A 17298-nucleotide genomic window follows, 5' to 3' on the forward strand; every position below is an offset into this window, starting at 1 on the left:
GCTATTACAATGCTGGATGTATTGATACATTTAACTGTGTTCAAGTAGATAACTGGTCCCAAAGGCGTAGAACCTATTTGTAAACTAGGGGCCATTTTAATACTAGGACTGTCAGGGAATGTTTTGGACAATAAACATTTTTGTGTTCATTTCTGTTTACCATCACCACCATTACTCCTACTGTACCTTCACCACCATTACTCCTACTGTACTGTCACCACATTACTCCTACTGTACCTTCACCACCATTACTCCTACTGTATCAACACTACCATTACTCCTACCAGATGTGGTTCAGCTGAGCTGCATGTGAAGTAATACATTCCATTTATTTATTCCTTCAAGTTCACTTCTTGTATCAAAACTATTAGATGTTTTCAAAAAGCTTTCAAAGGTTTAATAAGCTTCCAACACATGATCTTATAGAGAGGTGAACATAAAAGCAGAATTTAAGTACTGTGTGATTTCTACAATGGAGCCTGAGCTGGTTCAGACTGTGCAGTCTAATTGGACACAAATATTGAGTAGAGAGACCATCACACTCACATGTGAATGAGTAGGACTGTAATCCTGACCCCAACCCCATCTCAAAGTCCAGTTAAAATCCAGTTACAGAATGTTAACAGCATGTCTATAACAGCTTGTTGAGTATGCTAAGATGGTATGTATTATACCTGTTACATGTTCAGTGACTTCTCAGGTTAACATCTACAGATAAGAACTTGGACACCCAAATAAAGTGAAAAACAACTGAATTCATCAGATTATAAACAAATCTGATATAAACAGTTAATTAAAAGTCTGTTGATTAAATTCCTGAATGTTCAGGTGCTTTACTACTACTACATTATGTTACTGAGAGTCTATTGTTTTTATTTTAAAATGTATAAACTACTTAAATACTTCATCTATTTTTAATTTGAGAATGTTAGTCATTTCATAGATATCTCTATGCACTCTGCCATTGCATGTCCTGAACTGTGTGTTTCATCTCCATCAACAGTTAAACCTACACCTGAACTCACATCAAGCCTTACAGGAGCTGCACTGGTGGGAAACCCAGTGACTCTGCACTGTAAGCTGGACCAGCCTGCTGGATGGAGCTTTTACTGGTCCAGACACACACAGAACCCTGAGAATGAGACCAACACTGCAGCAAACTCCTACAACATCAGCTCAGTGGCGCCCTCTGATGGAGGCCAGTACTGGTGCAGAGCTGGCAGAGGAAACCCAGTCTACTACACAAACTACAGTGATGCACTCTGGGTAAACGTTACTGGTGAGGAACAGTTTACAGTCTATAACTACCGTAGAAATTAAATTTATCAGTTACATATTCAGCAAAAATATGAAATATCAGTACTTGTCAACCCTCAGTAAAAGTTGGCACAATATTAGATTACAAGTGTCACTACATGTACTGTGGAGTCTTGGACATGTGCACAGATTGGCCACTAGAGGGCAGCAGTCAATAATATTTTAGTAGAAATATGACAAAGCAGATCGCAAAATGTTTGATTTCCTGAATAACAGGAAACTGTCATGTCTGCTACATGACATGTTTTATGTGCTTCTGAATGAATGGATTTATTCAGTATTAAAACATCTGCAGGACCAGACAGCAGTGACTTGTGATAGATTTAGATTTAGATCTGTGTACTAGTGAGTAACAGTTTAGAGTGTATGATTATAGAAAACATTGTGTTGATTATCTGTGTGATAGATTTAGGTCTGTATAGTAACTCTGTTTCCCTGAGTCTACATGGTAAGATCACAGTCATTTCATGAGTTTAACATCTATTTTACTCATTTAAGCTCTTTGTAGACAGTAGCAGAACACACTCAATCCACATGTATTGTGTTTACTTGTTAAAGGTAAAAAATATACTGTAAATATACCTTTATTCCAGTAATACTGCTGTGAAATTCTAATTTACTTATTTTCTTGTTCATATCATTACCAACTTATAATGGATCTTAAAAGTGATACACAGGAATTTTATTTTGGCACCCCTCATTTAAAAGCATTTGTTTCCACCGTACACTACAAGACCTGATCTCACTAATAGCGCCCCCTACTGTGTTGAAGAAGAGAGTACACAGTGAGCTCACATAGTCTGTGAGGAGAGACGTGTGACAAATCATTTTGTGATTCATGTGATGTTTTGATTCCCATGGTTTCAGCTGGTGATTCCTCCTCTCTTGGCCTGGTTGGTTTGACTGTGGGACTGAGTTTGGTTGTGTTCTTCATCTTACTGACCCTGCTGGGGTGCTACAAAACCAACAAAGGTCTGAGATCAGCTGCAGGTCATTTATGAATAGTTTAAATATTATATGTTTGTATGATACACATCATGAAACCTTTTATAGTATTAAACATTTTTCCTTTATTTCCATGTTGCCTTGGAGCAGAATCTCTGTGTCGCTGTACTGGGAGTCAGTCAGACATCAATCAGACATCAGATCAGACCCAGAGAGAGTCAGGAGGTGAGGGGTGTCAGTCACACCACTGCGCACTGCTCAGACCATGAGACAACAACAACTTTCCTTATTAACAATTAACTTAAAGATGTATCTTCTCTAAGACAATTGAAATAATCCTTCATCACTTGTGATTCATTCTGTACTGTGTCCAGTAATCTTTCATCTTAGCATTTATTAAATAGACTTTTCTTTTAACCCCAGAATCTTCCCACATATATGACACAGCTGAGCCAGCAGACAGGAGCAGCACAGGTAACGATTTCATCTCCCATTGAGTGCAGCAGTGAAAGACTTGGACGGAGTGCAGCTACACAGTAAAGCCCAGGAACCTTTTGTAGTAATAAACACAGTGTACTCTGTGATAAACACACTGCACTCTGTGATAAACACACTGTACTCTGTGATAAACACACTGCACTCTGATGAACCTGCAGATGACCTTAGTGATGTCACTTATGCTCAGGTCATGAAACACAACAAGAAAAGCAGGAATAAAGGTACAGCCACATCACCCTCACACTGGGATTTAATTCAAACCTCACACACACACAACATCACTCTACTATACATATAAGTAACAGGCTCTGTATAACTACACACTGGAGAATACAGTCTGATCTACATCACTCTATTATACATATAAGTAACAGGTTCTGTTTAACTACACACTGGAGAACACAGTCTGATCTACATCACTCTATTATACATATAAGTAACAGGCTCTGTATAACTACACACTGGAGAACACAGTCTGATCTACATAACTCTAATATACATAAAATAACAGGTATTATATAATTACACACTGGAGAATACAGTCTGATCCACATCACTCTATTATACATATAAGTAACAGGTTCTGTTTAACTACACACTGGAGAACACAGTCTGATCTACATAACTCTATTATACATAAAATAACAGGTATTATATAACGACACACTGGAGAATACAGTCTGATCTACATCACTACTGTATATATACTACTATATATATCTACTATATAATCATCACATGAGACAAAGGAAACACATGCTGGTCTCCAAAAGCAGCAGCAGTGCATTGTTGGAAAGAAGTGTGTATGATGAGCTGTTATTGGTTGATTGGTTAGAACACTAAAGGTCAGTGAGAGGTCATGCCTGTGTTTGCTTTGGTTTTGTTCTGTTACTGCAGACACTGGTGCTGGACCCAGTGAAGTCATTTATGCTGAGATCAAACTGAAACCAAAACAGAAAGCAAAGAAAAAAGAAGGTACATGAAAAGGAGAAACTTTAGTCACCTACAGCAGTGACACACCAAGATACAGCTGACCTGAAGAACTCTTAAGATTCTACTGTTTTGATTCACTGCTTAGTAACTGTGTGCTTAGTTACCCACTGTAGGTTATTCAGGTCATGTTGTGTTTAATCATTTGGAGGGTTGGAGTTCTTCCTGTGGTCTAATTCAGGCTCTTTTGTCCCTACTAGAGAAAAGCAGTGTGGGGGCAGACACTGTATACTCAGAGCTGAGGCAGGACTCACACAAAGGTCAGAGAGCCAATATCTATGGTATCATTTCAGAGGTACCAGGCTGTACTGAGCCACTACTGCACCCAAAGACCTAAAGGAACACTATAACTGGTCATAAGAAGACCTTAAACCAGTCCTTCAAAACCAGCTAACAGTGAAGGAAACAGAGCTGAAGCCAGTCAGCAGATATCACTCCATAGAGTGCTCACTGATCTCCACTCCATTCATTACTGTCAGTACCAGCTGCTGTGCTTGGAAGATTTGTAATAAACATGACTCAGTGAAAAAGGAGCCAGTGTTCATTTTAAACCTTATTTCAAGTGAAACTGAATATCAATGCAAAGTGACTTCTGCTTAGGTTTATATTAATTAATAAACAATCATGAAACATGTAAGAGCCCTTTACTGTTTATGTGCACAGAACTGAACCTACCAGCTTTGTTAAATAGAAGACAGGTAGAGTGGAGCTGAACTGACAGTGATTCTATGTACATTAAACAGAAATAATGACTGATCCTAATGAATGTTTTCAAATCATCTTTGTCAAGGTTGTTGAGGAACAGCAGAGACTGCTGGGAAACAGAATTCATTCTCCTGTGTTACTCCCTCAAGTTTCTACAAGACCAGGAGTTTAAACCCTCTTATCCAAGTGTTCATTCATTTATTTAGTTTAAACACTTTTTAAATGATCATGTCAGATACTCATGTCTACAACAGGAAGGTGTTTTATAACAGATGGAGATGTAACAGGTTGGAGGTAAAATCTCTTACAGTGAAAGTGTGGTTTTATCATAAGGAACATACTAGTTTCACTCTTAGTGTAGAAATGCTTGATAACATTAGAATTGTTTTGTTTGTGTGTTTTATCATGTGAATCTAAATATGAAGTGCACTGGTTGTAGCATAAACATTCCAGGAGAATCAGATTCAGTGGTGTTGGAGTTCCTTCTCTGTAGAGGAGATGAGTGTGTGAGTTCTGTGGGGCTTCACTGCCAACAGACTTTCTGTCTTTTCAGCTGTTCTGAAGCTTGTGATTGAGTGACTGTTTATCTTTGTGTGTTTGTTACTAGAGTCACCTAGAGAGAAACATTAAGCTCCACTTTTTAACCTTTGAGCCAAGATTTTTATTTTTTGCAGTGCTATGTAACTGCAGCACTTTGTAAATTAAAGACTTGGAGATTCCTGGTGATCTTCTGTAGTGAGCCTCATTAGGGTTGAACCCCAACCCTAATTCTGGTGATCTTCTGTAGTGAGCCTCACTAGGGTGAAGGAATCAGTATGTATTTGTTTTATTTTGTGATTATTTTTGATTAAGTTTTATATTATGTTTGTATTTCTGCACTTTTCTAAATGTCTCTGTAACTCTTCTGTGTCGTGGTGTCTGTCTGTGATGTATCAAGATCAGGAGGTGATGACTGTCAGGAGGTGATGACTCTCAGGAGGTGATGACTCTCAGGAGGTGATGACTCTCAGGCCTCGTCCACACCTCTCTCTCTCTATCATCCTGCTCTCTCTTCCTCCTGTCTCTCTCTCTGTATCTATCATCCTTCCATCACTTTTCCTCCTGTCTCTCTATCTATCATCCTCCTCTCCTCCTCCTCTCTCTCTCTGTCTATCCTACTTCTTCATCTCCTCCTGATCTCACTTCTGAGTTGTTGTATTAACTACTCATTGTTAGATTAGCACCCTTCTTTTTGATGAAGTAAAATCTGATCTGAAGTTTTTATATGTGCACAAATAAACATCAGGACTCTGAGGATCAGTACAAGATCCTGACTCTTCTTTACTCAATTTCTAATCCTAATCCTAACCTTAATCCTAATACTGATGATTGTCATGATTAGTCCCTCCCAGCTTCCTTGTTCCATGTTTTCCTTGTCTTGTGTATTTTAGTTCCATGTCATAGTTTCATTTTCTCCGCCCCTCGTTTGATTGCTTACACCTGTCCCTCGTTTCTCCCTTGTTAAGTTCATGTATTTAAACCCTTTCATGTTTCCGGTATCGATACTGTTTATTGCATGTTTATCTGAGTGGTTGTGTTTCTTTGTACTCTGTGCCTTCGTGTTTCCTTGTCTTTGTTATAGCCTGCTTCCCCTGTTTGCCTTCGTGTGTTTTGTTTGTTTAATCATGTATCCCTGTACTCTCCGTGTTGGTAATATAACCCTGGACTGCTACAACGACTGGACAATGAGGGAACACAGAAGCTGGAAGGGACTAATCATGACAATGATGTTCTCTAGTGGTCATTGCCAGTGAGACTCAACACTACAGACTGAAGTACATATTACAGTCAGTATCACAGAACTGGACTGTTCCACCATTACTAATGACACCAGAACCACCACTATTACTTTATAATAGTGTCAGTATCACAGAAATGGACTGATCCACTGGTTTAGGAGGACACTACCTCTGGTCAGCAGGGATCAGTCCCACTGCAGTACTGAGCTTCTCCCCCTTGTCAATCACTCCATTGTGTTGCACCCTTGTTTGGTGATTAGTATTAGTGTGATTAAGCTTCTTATGTTGTTTAGTTTAGTTGGGGAGTCTTGCTGCTACTTTGTAGTCTGCAATCCCGACATGTTCTTTAAGTCTTAATCAGTCTAACAGGTTTTTGAGCTTACCTTTGTCTGTTACTGTTGCTTTGGCTCCCTTGATATTTTATCTATTCAGACAGTGATAGCTCAGTGGTTAAGGTACTTGACTTGTAATTTGAGGCTTGTGGGTTCAAGCCCCACCATTGCTACTGTTGAATCCCTGAGCAAGGCTCTTAACCCTCAATTACTGAAGTTGTGTTCTGTCATAATTGTAAGTTGCTTTGGATAAAAGCATCGTGGTGTTTTTGACCTATGCCTGCTGTTTCAGATTGTGGTACTGGATGTGTGTTTAGGATTTATCCACCACACATTAAACTCACTCGGGTTAAACTTTGGTTCCTCACATGTTTTCTGGTCTCGTGTGTGTGTGTGGACGTCACTTTCCTCTTTGTTGTCAGGTCTGGTTTTCTCAGTATGTGTGTGAGGGCACTGAGACTCAAAACACAACATCTGAAACCCTTTTAACTGGTTGGATCATTTTATTGATGTTTTAGTAATACAAGCCTCTAGAGATTATATTTCAAATAAAGCATTTTATTGGCGTTTTCTTTTGTTTTATTATTATTTACTGTTAATGCAAAAGGCAAAGATGTGCTTTATGTACCTTGACCAGATGCAAGTGGTCTGTAAAGCAACATTCATGAACTTGATAAAATTGTTATAAAACATTTATAACTTTACTTATGGCCCCTTTCATATACAATGTAATATTTCATGTGCCATTTCACATAAATATTTAACACATATAGTTCTTATACTGTATAACATGTATGACGGTGGTTCTTGGTCAAATACGTAAAGAAATAATGTCATTTGAACTTACATAGATATGCTCTCCTACATATGGAGAATTACCCATCAGCCACCATTCACACAAGTGTTACTCTCCTACTTTAGCATAGTGCAAATTCAGTCATCAAGCTCATTATTTTCCACTGATTTCTGTAGCTGTATAATCAACCACTTTGTGGTTTTGGTTATATTTACTTCATGATCAGTTTCATCACAGACATGACAATGGTTTTATTTCTTGATACCAGTCGAACATAAAGTCAAATTGCCATTGGTGTCATGTCACGTGGTTCACAGCAGAGGCTTTAATTTCCCGCGGAACTTTAAAAAGTGTTCTGATTTAGAACGAGCAAACGTAGAGTCTCACGCGGACTGTCCTCGTGCACAGATTGGTAACGGTTATAGAGACGTCAGCGTTCCTGTCAACGCTTTTCTGAAGTAGGACAACTCAAGATATTGTACCGACCAGAATCACTGGATATTCTAATAACTATCAGACATAAGCCTCAGTATTATTGGAATTAACATATGTTATTACATTTACTGAATAATGTTTAAAAATACTTTAAATATTTCATATATTAACCCATCCTCTGGATTTAGGAAGGATTGTGAAACGCCACATTAAATATATCTGGAGTTACGATGAGCTTCCTCAGCAAGGGGAACTGTTAACTAAGGAAAACTTGGACGATAAAATAAAATACTTTTGAAATTATTTCCCTCCCAGGTCCCAAATGTAATATCTTCGTCTGCTCCTCCGTCCTGATCTGTTTACTTTCTATTTATCCAGACGATATCCGAACTGCAGAAGGACGGCTTTCTGCGCATGCGTATCTACTTCTCCAGTATGAGGGCGGCTCATTAACATTAAAACATTAACAAAAAGCCACGTGGACATTGTCGACTGTTAATTTACCCTTCAAAAGCAGGAACTGTTTTTTATTTTACAGTGTGGGACAGGTTGGTCAAGGCCTGTATTTATTTATGACACACAGCATCGTATAATTTCCCAGGTGTAAACTTGTGCTGTTTCAACCAGAACAACCACCACATCAAAACACAGTTCTTTTGAATTTAAATTTTAATTAATGTCTGACCACTTCGAAGGTTCATAAGGCTTTATTGTCATTTCAGCTATATACAAGTGCACAGCAAAAATGAAACAATGTTCCTCCAGGACCATGCTGCAAGACAAAACAAGTGAAACAGACAACATACTACACGACTGCAAACAATACAATACAGTGCAATAATGTTACACAATAAATGCAGGACAGGACCAATACACAATGAACAGACAGTGTCTTTATTTTGACCAGTACAGTACTGAGAATATGTAAAGTGGGTTGTGCACAGGAGTCAGTGACATGCTGTACTGAACATAGCAGTCACTGGTAGCAGCCAGAACAGTTCAGAGCACAGTGCTGATTCAGTCCAGCACTCTATTTGTTTGTAACTGGAGTTAGCCAGAGTTCAGGAGTCCGATGGCTTCTGGGAAGAAGCTGCTGCACAGTCTAGAGGTGAGGGACCGGATGCTGTGGTACCTATTACCAGACGGCGAAAGGGTGAACAGTTTGTGTGAGCGGAGTGTGGGGTCTTCCACGTTGCTGGAAGCTTTTCGGATGCAACGTGTTGTGTAGATGTCTGTGATGGAGGGCAGAGAGACCCCAATGATCTTCTCAGCTGTTCTCACTATTCTCTGAAGGGTCTTGCGGTCAAAGATGGTGCAGTTCCCATACCAGGTAGTGATGCAGTGATGCAGAAAGAGGAGGAGGTCCACGTCCCAGTCTTTCTCGTGCGGCAAACAAAACGTTCTCAGCTTGGACTTTAAGGTTTGGTGAAATCTTTCTAAAGCACCCTGGGATTCAGGAAGGTAGGTGCTAGATACGCTAGATAAGGAGATGTTTATTTTGTAGAGGGGTGATGTCAGGAGATGACAACATAATAAAAATAACATATTGGGGCAGTGGGAGCTCAGTGGTTAATGTGCTTGAGTTGTAGTTAGAAAGCTGCTGGTTCAAGCCCCACCACTGCCAGGTTCCCAGTGTTGGGCTCTTGAAGAAGGCCCATAAACCTCAATTGCTTAAGTTGTACTCAGCTGTCTAGTCATCACAGTTTGGTCCTTGTTCAAGTCTCTCTGATCCTTACACTTGCAAATGTTTCCTGCTTCCAACACATGGACATAAAGATCTGACTGTTCACTGGCTGTCTAATATACCCACCCCAGTTCCTCCTGAATTTACTGTGCTGGGATGATGTATCTGACCATCAGTGCCACTACATCCTACAGCAGGGATGAGTGATCTTACCCTCACAGAGCTGGTGTGGCTGCTGGTGTTCATTCTAACAATCACCTGATGACCTGTCTCAGGTAAGTCCAAGCTATTATGAGCTTTGTAGTGACCTCACTACCCAGTGAACAGTTTCACATTAGAGCTGAGGAGAGTCAGTGTGAAGTAATGTGTAAAACACTAATCTGTGGTCTCGTTGTTGATTACTTAAAATCTAGAGTCTGATATAAAATACACTTAGTGTTTCTTTGGCTGTGGAATATCTCATCCGACATCAGTGCAATGATAATGCAGACAATTTATTCGATTTTTAAATTTAGTTAACAAAATAAGAACATAAAAGCAGTAAACCAGTCCAACAAAGTAAAAGATCACCAATATAAATGAGAATATTCTAACATTGGAATAAATGACACACAATAGTAACATGTGCATAAAAGTGAAAACATTGATGCACGATGCTTCATATAAACTGGTTGTCAGCTGGCAGTAAGTTAGCAGAGTTCAAACATTCAATCTCACATGTGAAATGACTTCAAGCAAACAGAACAATGTCCTTCCATCTTCAGTATTTTTAGACTCTCACTCCTCTGAGACTGCATTTTTAGTCAGAGCTGTAGAAAAAACATCAAACACAGAAATCAAAGTGTAGGTGTTAGAAAGCTCCCCCTGGTGTTATTGGATTATCATTTAATAAATGTTTATTGCAGTCTTGGTCTTGTAGTTCAGAGAAGGAAAAAAAGCGTGTCTTGTCTCCAACGCAAGCAACATGTCGACATTGTCAATGATTGTGGGGAGAAAAGCAATATTTTATTAAACCAGCATATAAAATAGTTTTAAATGTCTGTTTACAAAAGTATAAAGTATATATAAAACCTAAGTTGTTGGTGGTTGTGGTTCCCATGGTAACCTGTATTGTTTTCATTGATCTCTCTGCTCTGTCGTGACTGTGTGTTGTTTGGCTCTAGTTAGTGTGTGTATTTACACTCATGTTTCTTTTAGTATTTGCTGTCTTGCCTAAAGTAACATTTTCTGGTTCCAGTCATTGTTCTCTTCACTCTTGTTTTTAACTACTGGTTTCATGACCATGTGCTGCTTTTATAAACCATGATTTCTATGGATTACACATTATAGACACTTTACTGTCATGTGTCCTGCTTGTCTTAGCAGTATTAAGAGTCATGACAGAGTGGTGAAAGTCATAAAAACACAGAGAAGAAAGACCAACCTTACGATGCGCTTTCAGATTCAAACAAATGTAAGATTGGTTCCTCTTTTCTTCCAGTGTGTGTAATGTGTGTCTAAGAGGAAGAGTTCTTACCGTGAGCTCTGTAGCATTTGACCCCCAGCACGATGGACACTAGCAGATATGGAGAGACTGCCAGTAGACTACTGAGCAGACTGAGGATAGAGAGTGGAGCTTCTGAATGGGACAGAGCTGATCTCACACACACACACACACACACACACACACACACATACACACACACACACACACACACACACACATGCACAGAATTAATCACAGCTGAAGAGCTACAGTGCTTCTGTGACACTGGGGAGCATTGAGGGTGATGGATGGGATACCGACATTTATTTTAAACACAGATGAAAACATGAACAGCTACAAATGAGAAGCGACATGACGAAACATGAAATTGATCATAATGGAATGGAATGATAAAAAAATACAATTAGGAGTGTGACACTAACATGAAACACAAATACCTTGTAGTGTAACTGTAATTACAGTACAGCTAATTTCCTTGTGCCCAGTAAACACAATACATGGAGTGGGCATTAAGCTGCTGACTAAAAATAGTTTACATTATTTAAATCAATAATTTAAATTAATACAATAGACATTAAATTAATATGTAACAATGATCTTGCCATGTACAGTGAGGATAACAATGTTACTGCTCTTTGATGTTGTTGGTCTGTCATTTCGTGCTCCTGTACACCGGTACTGATCCCCATTATCTACAGCATCTCCATTGATGGTGAGAGTGTCTCTGTTTACAGTGTCAAACACAGACTGAGACACTGTAGTCCACTGACTCTGTGCTTTCTTCTTATACCACTGATATGTCCACCCATCATAACCCTGAACCTCACACTTCAGAGTGACTGACTCTCCAGTGAACACAGGACTCTGAGGCTCCACAGTCAGTGTAGTTGTGGGTAAATCTGTGGAAAGAGATGGAGAACACTGCATGTTACAGCTGACTGACCCCCAGTGTCTTCCTGGAGTCACTCTGTATTTACATATATTATAATAAACAGGTTAGACCCACAATGCTGCATTCTAATCCGTAATCACTGTGTTTGTGGAGATTATCTGGAGATTGTGTGGGATCTGATTGTGATTGGAGTGTAAAATGTGAACACATGACTGTGAATCACATAATTATTCCATCCAGTACCACCTTGGACACTTTGTCCAGTAATGTGACACTTGTAGGAGTAATGGTGGTGATGGTACAGTAGGAGTAATGTGGTGATGGTACAGTAGGAGTAATGGTGGTGATGGTACAGTAGGAGTAATGTGGTGATGGTACAGTAGGAGTAATGTGATGATAGTACAGTAGGAGTAATGTGGTGATAGTACAGTAGGAGTAATGTGGTGCTGGTACAGTAGGAGTAATGTGGTGATGGTACAGTAGGAGTAATGTGGTGATAGTACAGTAGGAGTAATGTGGTGCTGGTACAGTAGGAGTAATGTGGTGATGGTACAGTAGGAGTAATGTGGTGATAATATAGTATGAGTAATGTGGTGATAGTACAGTAGGATTAATGGTGGTGACAGTACAGGTGGTTCTTAAAGTCAACAGAAATGAACACAAATGTTTTTATTGTCTAAAACGCTCCCAGCCAGTCCTAGAATTAAAATGGCCCCTAGTTTACAAATAGATTCTACGCCACTGGAACCAGTTATCTACAATATAGCCAGCAATATAATGGCATTTTATTTTTCTATAATAAATGAGTGTATTACATGTACATTTAATCTTTAATTAATGTAACTGGATTCCATGTGAACGCTTTGTTACATTTAGGTAAATACTGATTCACACCACAAGATGGGGCTGTTTCCGTGAGTACTTAGGTTACTGTAATTTGATTTCCTATTTCTGCTGTGGATAAAATATGTAGAAAACATCTATTCTGTCTCTTAGAAAAGGATAACAGTTACGTTACGTGCCTTGAATGACTAAATGTAACTAATATGTATTCATAGTCTCAAATACTCAAATGCATATGAAAATACAAATATATAAACTGAAGAGGGTTCAGTCAGGGACAGGACATGGTGTTCATGGTGTTCACGGTAAACTCAGTACAAGCGTAATTTCACTACATGGAGTCTCACCCTGCACTGTGATGTTGACAGAATTACTGCTCCAAGATTCAGAATTATAAAATTATTTTCTTGCCAACATACATCTGAGGCTCTGGTTAAATTGGTCTAATAATAAAGATGTGAAATCTTTAGATTCTGACCTCTGACTGAGACCCAGCTGTGTGGTGACTCTCCTCTCTCTGGGTGTTTACAGTAGTAGACACCCTCATCTGACTTTGAGACAGTATGGATGGTCATTTCTCCTGCAGTCTGGGTCTGGATGAGTGATCCATCTTTATATAAATCAGCTCTGAGGTGTGATGTGATAGTGGAATGAAGTAAACAGTGTAGAGTCAGAGGATCTCCCTCAGTCACAGGATGGACAGAACTCTCCAGAATCACATCACCATCTAGAACAGAGAAATCACTTTACTCATCTATTACAGAGAGAAGGATTCCAGCATGAATACTGAGTATTACACAACAGGGACACAGAACACACACACAATACACCCAATTATTGGAAAGCAGACTAACGTCTCTCTCTCTCTCTCTTTCTCTCTCTCTCTCTCTCACACACACACACACACACACACACACACACACACACACACACACTGAGAAGATGTTAAACAGCTTTTCTTATTAACCTGTTAACAGTTTTCTTAGTCAGTAACTGATAGTTCTATATATTGTGAACTATAATATAGTTATCAAACATTTCCTTTTCTCCTTAACTAGCGAGTGCATACATGCAGACTCACTGTGCACTGTGATGTTAACAGGATTGCTGCTCCCTCCAGATTCAGACTGACACCAGTACACTCCAGTGTGTGTTGTGTAGAGGTATCTGATGGCGCATGTAGATCCTGTAACTGATCCCCAGTCTGATGAACAATCTGACACCCTCCCACTGTGTGTGTATCCTCTCACTCTCCATCCAGGAGAGTCACTCTGTCCCTCACAGCTCAGTGAGAGAGAGTCACGACTAAAGTGTTGAGTTCTGCTGGGACTGGAGTTAAACATTCTCTGTAGGTAACAGCTCTGTACCAGCTGAATGTCCAGCCTGTAGAGGAGTCTCTGACCTCACAACTTAGACTCACTGAGTCTCCTTCAGTCAGCCAGCTCTGTGGAGACACACTCAGTACTGCCTGGGGTATCACTGTAACACAGCAAATACAAGTTATTGGGTGTTTAAAATCACTCACACACAATAACAACCTTGCTATGAATGTCTATTGGCTGAATTCACAGTCCAAACTCACCTGACACAGTTAATGTAACAGCATTACTGATCTCTGAGCTCTGAGAGTCTCTTCCCCTGTACCCTCTGCAGGTGTATGTACCACTGTTATACTGTTCAACAAAGTTGAATGTGTATGTATTGGATGTGACGTATGGGTAGATACTGCTGCCATCTTTATACCAGCTGTATGTCCTCCAAGTGTCTCCTTCTCCCTGTATGTCACATCTGAGAGTCACAGTCTCTCCTCTGAACACGTGATTATCAGGACTTACACTCACAACAGCTTTAACATGACCTGCAGAAACATTAAACATTTGAATTCTTCATTCAGTTACTTTGAAAACAAATAAATTACACAGATCTAAATCTAAATCTACTACACAAATCACATCTGTCTGATCTTGTACATGTTTTTAATACTGAATAAGTCCATTAATTTAGGAGCACATAAATCATGTCCTGTAATAGATATGACAGCTTCCTCTTATTCAGAAAATCAAACATTTTATGATCTGCTTTGTCTTCCTTCTGTTAAAATCTATCACCTGCTGCCCTTTAGTGGCCAATATGTGCACATGGCCAAGATTCCCAAAGTGTTTTTTTCAGTTAGGTTAAAACAAATATATTACACAGACATAAACCTAAATCCACCACACAAGTCACTGCTGTCTGGTCCTGTAGATGTTTTTAATACTGAATAAATCCATTAATTATAAAATACATATACTAAAATGCTAAATGTGTAAATTAATACATTTAAAATAGCATTTTTTCATAAATGTCTAATGACATCATTCCATCATTCCATGTTTCATCTAATAGCTGAATAGAGTTAGTAATGGCAGTTTGGGTTTTAAATAATATATAAACAGAATATTAATCACCTTGAGCAAGTCCAACTTGAACAAATGAAATCAGCACTATAAACATAAAAGAGGGAACATATGAATATGAACAATTAATTAATTTAATAAAGAAAAAAACCTGACAGCAAAACATTTCAGACACAATTAAAATAAAAGTATGATTGTTAATTTAACCATGAACACCTTAACATGTTGGTTACCATTATGTATAATTGTTCATTTAAATAAAAACACCTTAACATGTTACATAACACTTTGAATAAATGTTCATCTAAACTCTGTTTCAAAGGGAGTGGGAATGTGACTGATGTTTTCACAAAGACCCTAATTAAAGAAAGGTGAAAGAAATGAATCTTTCATGATAAAACGTTTAGAGTGCTTTAGAGCGCTGAAGGTTTTGAACACAAGGGGGCGTCAGTGATTAATGTTTCGCTGGACAGTGGTGTGTGCTGTGGTATGAGCAGATTCACTACTGCTGTTTCACAGTTCCACAGTGTCTGTTACTTATGGACATCCTATCCAGCATTCTCTAAGTGTTTAGAAGGTTTATGAAGAATAAACACACTGTGTAACGTGGAGCGATAGAGAGCTGGACGCAGACGCTGAGAAGAGCGAGATTTATTAAGAGCAAATCCAGAATCTGGGTCGTTAATACAAGTCACAGCACCAATATGAACAGATCCAGGAAATATATTAAACAGAAAGCAAAACACAAAAATCGGGAAAATAAATCAACAGACAAACCGAGAGAAAAGAGGGTACAGATACACAGACAACAAGGAAGAACCCAGAACACTGACTGAATAAACGTGAAACAAGACAAGAGCTCAGACAACGGCTTAGTACAAACACAATGAGCAGATAACGGCTAGAACAACCACCAGCAAGACACTGAGGAAAACACTGGGTTTAAAAACATGACCTAACAAGGTAGAAACGAAGAACAGGGGAAAGTAATGAATTGAGTACAAACATGTACAAGAATTTCTCCTCCTGCTCTCCAGGCTAGTACATCAAACAGAACCCTTTCCATAACACATCTGGATACAGTGAGAACACATGAGCACATGGAAGTGAAACTCTGATCCTCCCTTCTGAAGGAACTACACAACTAACTCACATAATCTCATCAGTCAGGATCCTCAGACTACACATTACCAACTTAATACAGCACCTCTCACTCTAATGAAGACATAAAGAGAACATTTACTCACAGAGCACCACAGGGAGTGGACTGAGCTCCATACTGTCCCAGTAATGATGGACAAACTGAGTGACTATGTGTGTTAAATTCTCAACATTTCCTGTGTTCTCAGAATTAATGCGAGTTATTATAATGAGGTTATTTTAAGTGTCTTTACTATATGTGGTGTGTGTGCAAGCACATTTCTGAGAAAGAGAGAGAGCGAGAGGGGTGATAGTGAGAGGAAGAGAATGAGCGAGGGAGAGAGAGAGAGAGAGAGAGAGAGAGAGAGAGAGAGAGAGAGAGAGAGAGAGAGAGAGAGAGAGAGAGAGAGAGGAGGCCATGGTTTCCATTTTATATTAAGTGCCTCCACTGTGTGGTGTGTATGTAGGACACAGTGAGGTCATAATTATTCATCATAATTATTATAAAGAATATTATTTATTGGAACTCATTTATTTAATGTAAATGTGTTGAATACACATTTGCAGGACCTCCATGCTGGGGGAGGGAACAGGAGGCAGCGCTGATCCACTTCTCTCCCCTGGAGCAGTTTGTCCTGCTCCAGCACACAAGGGTAGCAGTCAGAGGAAGAGCACTAGAGAATTCCTCAGGGTGTCTCACAGGGACAGACACACGTGTTCTAGTATCAAGCCCTCATCACTCAGACACCACAGTAAGATGATCACACTCTAAACACTTTAACACCAGATCCATGCAAACTCAACACAGTTTGTGGAGAGTAGAAAAGAGAATGTGCAGGTGAAAGAAGAGAGAATGAATTCTGATTCTGTACACTTTAAATGAATATTATTAAACACCACTGAGTATCAGTAACATGAAGTAGAGAGCAGGTCACTATTTATCACCTCTAACAGTCCATAACATCCACCACCCTGCACTTCCTCCCTCTGCTACACAGCTGAAATAGAACAGAAACCACATCACTCTGTATGTGTGTGTATGCTTATGTGTTTGTATGTAC

The 17298-nt window shown here is 39.2% G+C and overlaps 1 long non-coding RNA gene across 1 annotated transcript in view; it reads right to left on the minus strand.

Moving 5' to 3' along the window:
* Positions 1-16391, minus strand: part of LOC118240603 — a 32724-nt gene extending 16333 nt beyond the window's left edge. The window contains exon 1 of the long non-coding RNA XR_004775516.1: positions 16345-16391. This is a non-coding gene — a long non-coding RNA (uncharacterized LOC118240603). The remainder of the gene's footprint in view (positions 1-16344) is intronic.
* Between the last annotated feature and the right edge of the window lie 907 nt (positions 16392-17298).

The sequence above is a fragment of the Electrophorus electricus genome, chromosome 22 (genome assembly GCF_013358815.1).
Source record: "Electrophorus electricus isolate fEleEle1 chromosome 22, fEleEle1.pri, whole genome shotgun sequence".
Taxonomy (NCBI): Eukaryota; Metazoa; Chordata; class Actinopteri; order Gymnotiformes; family Gymnotidae; genus Electrophorus; species Electrophorus electricus.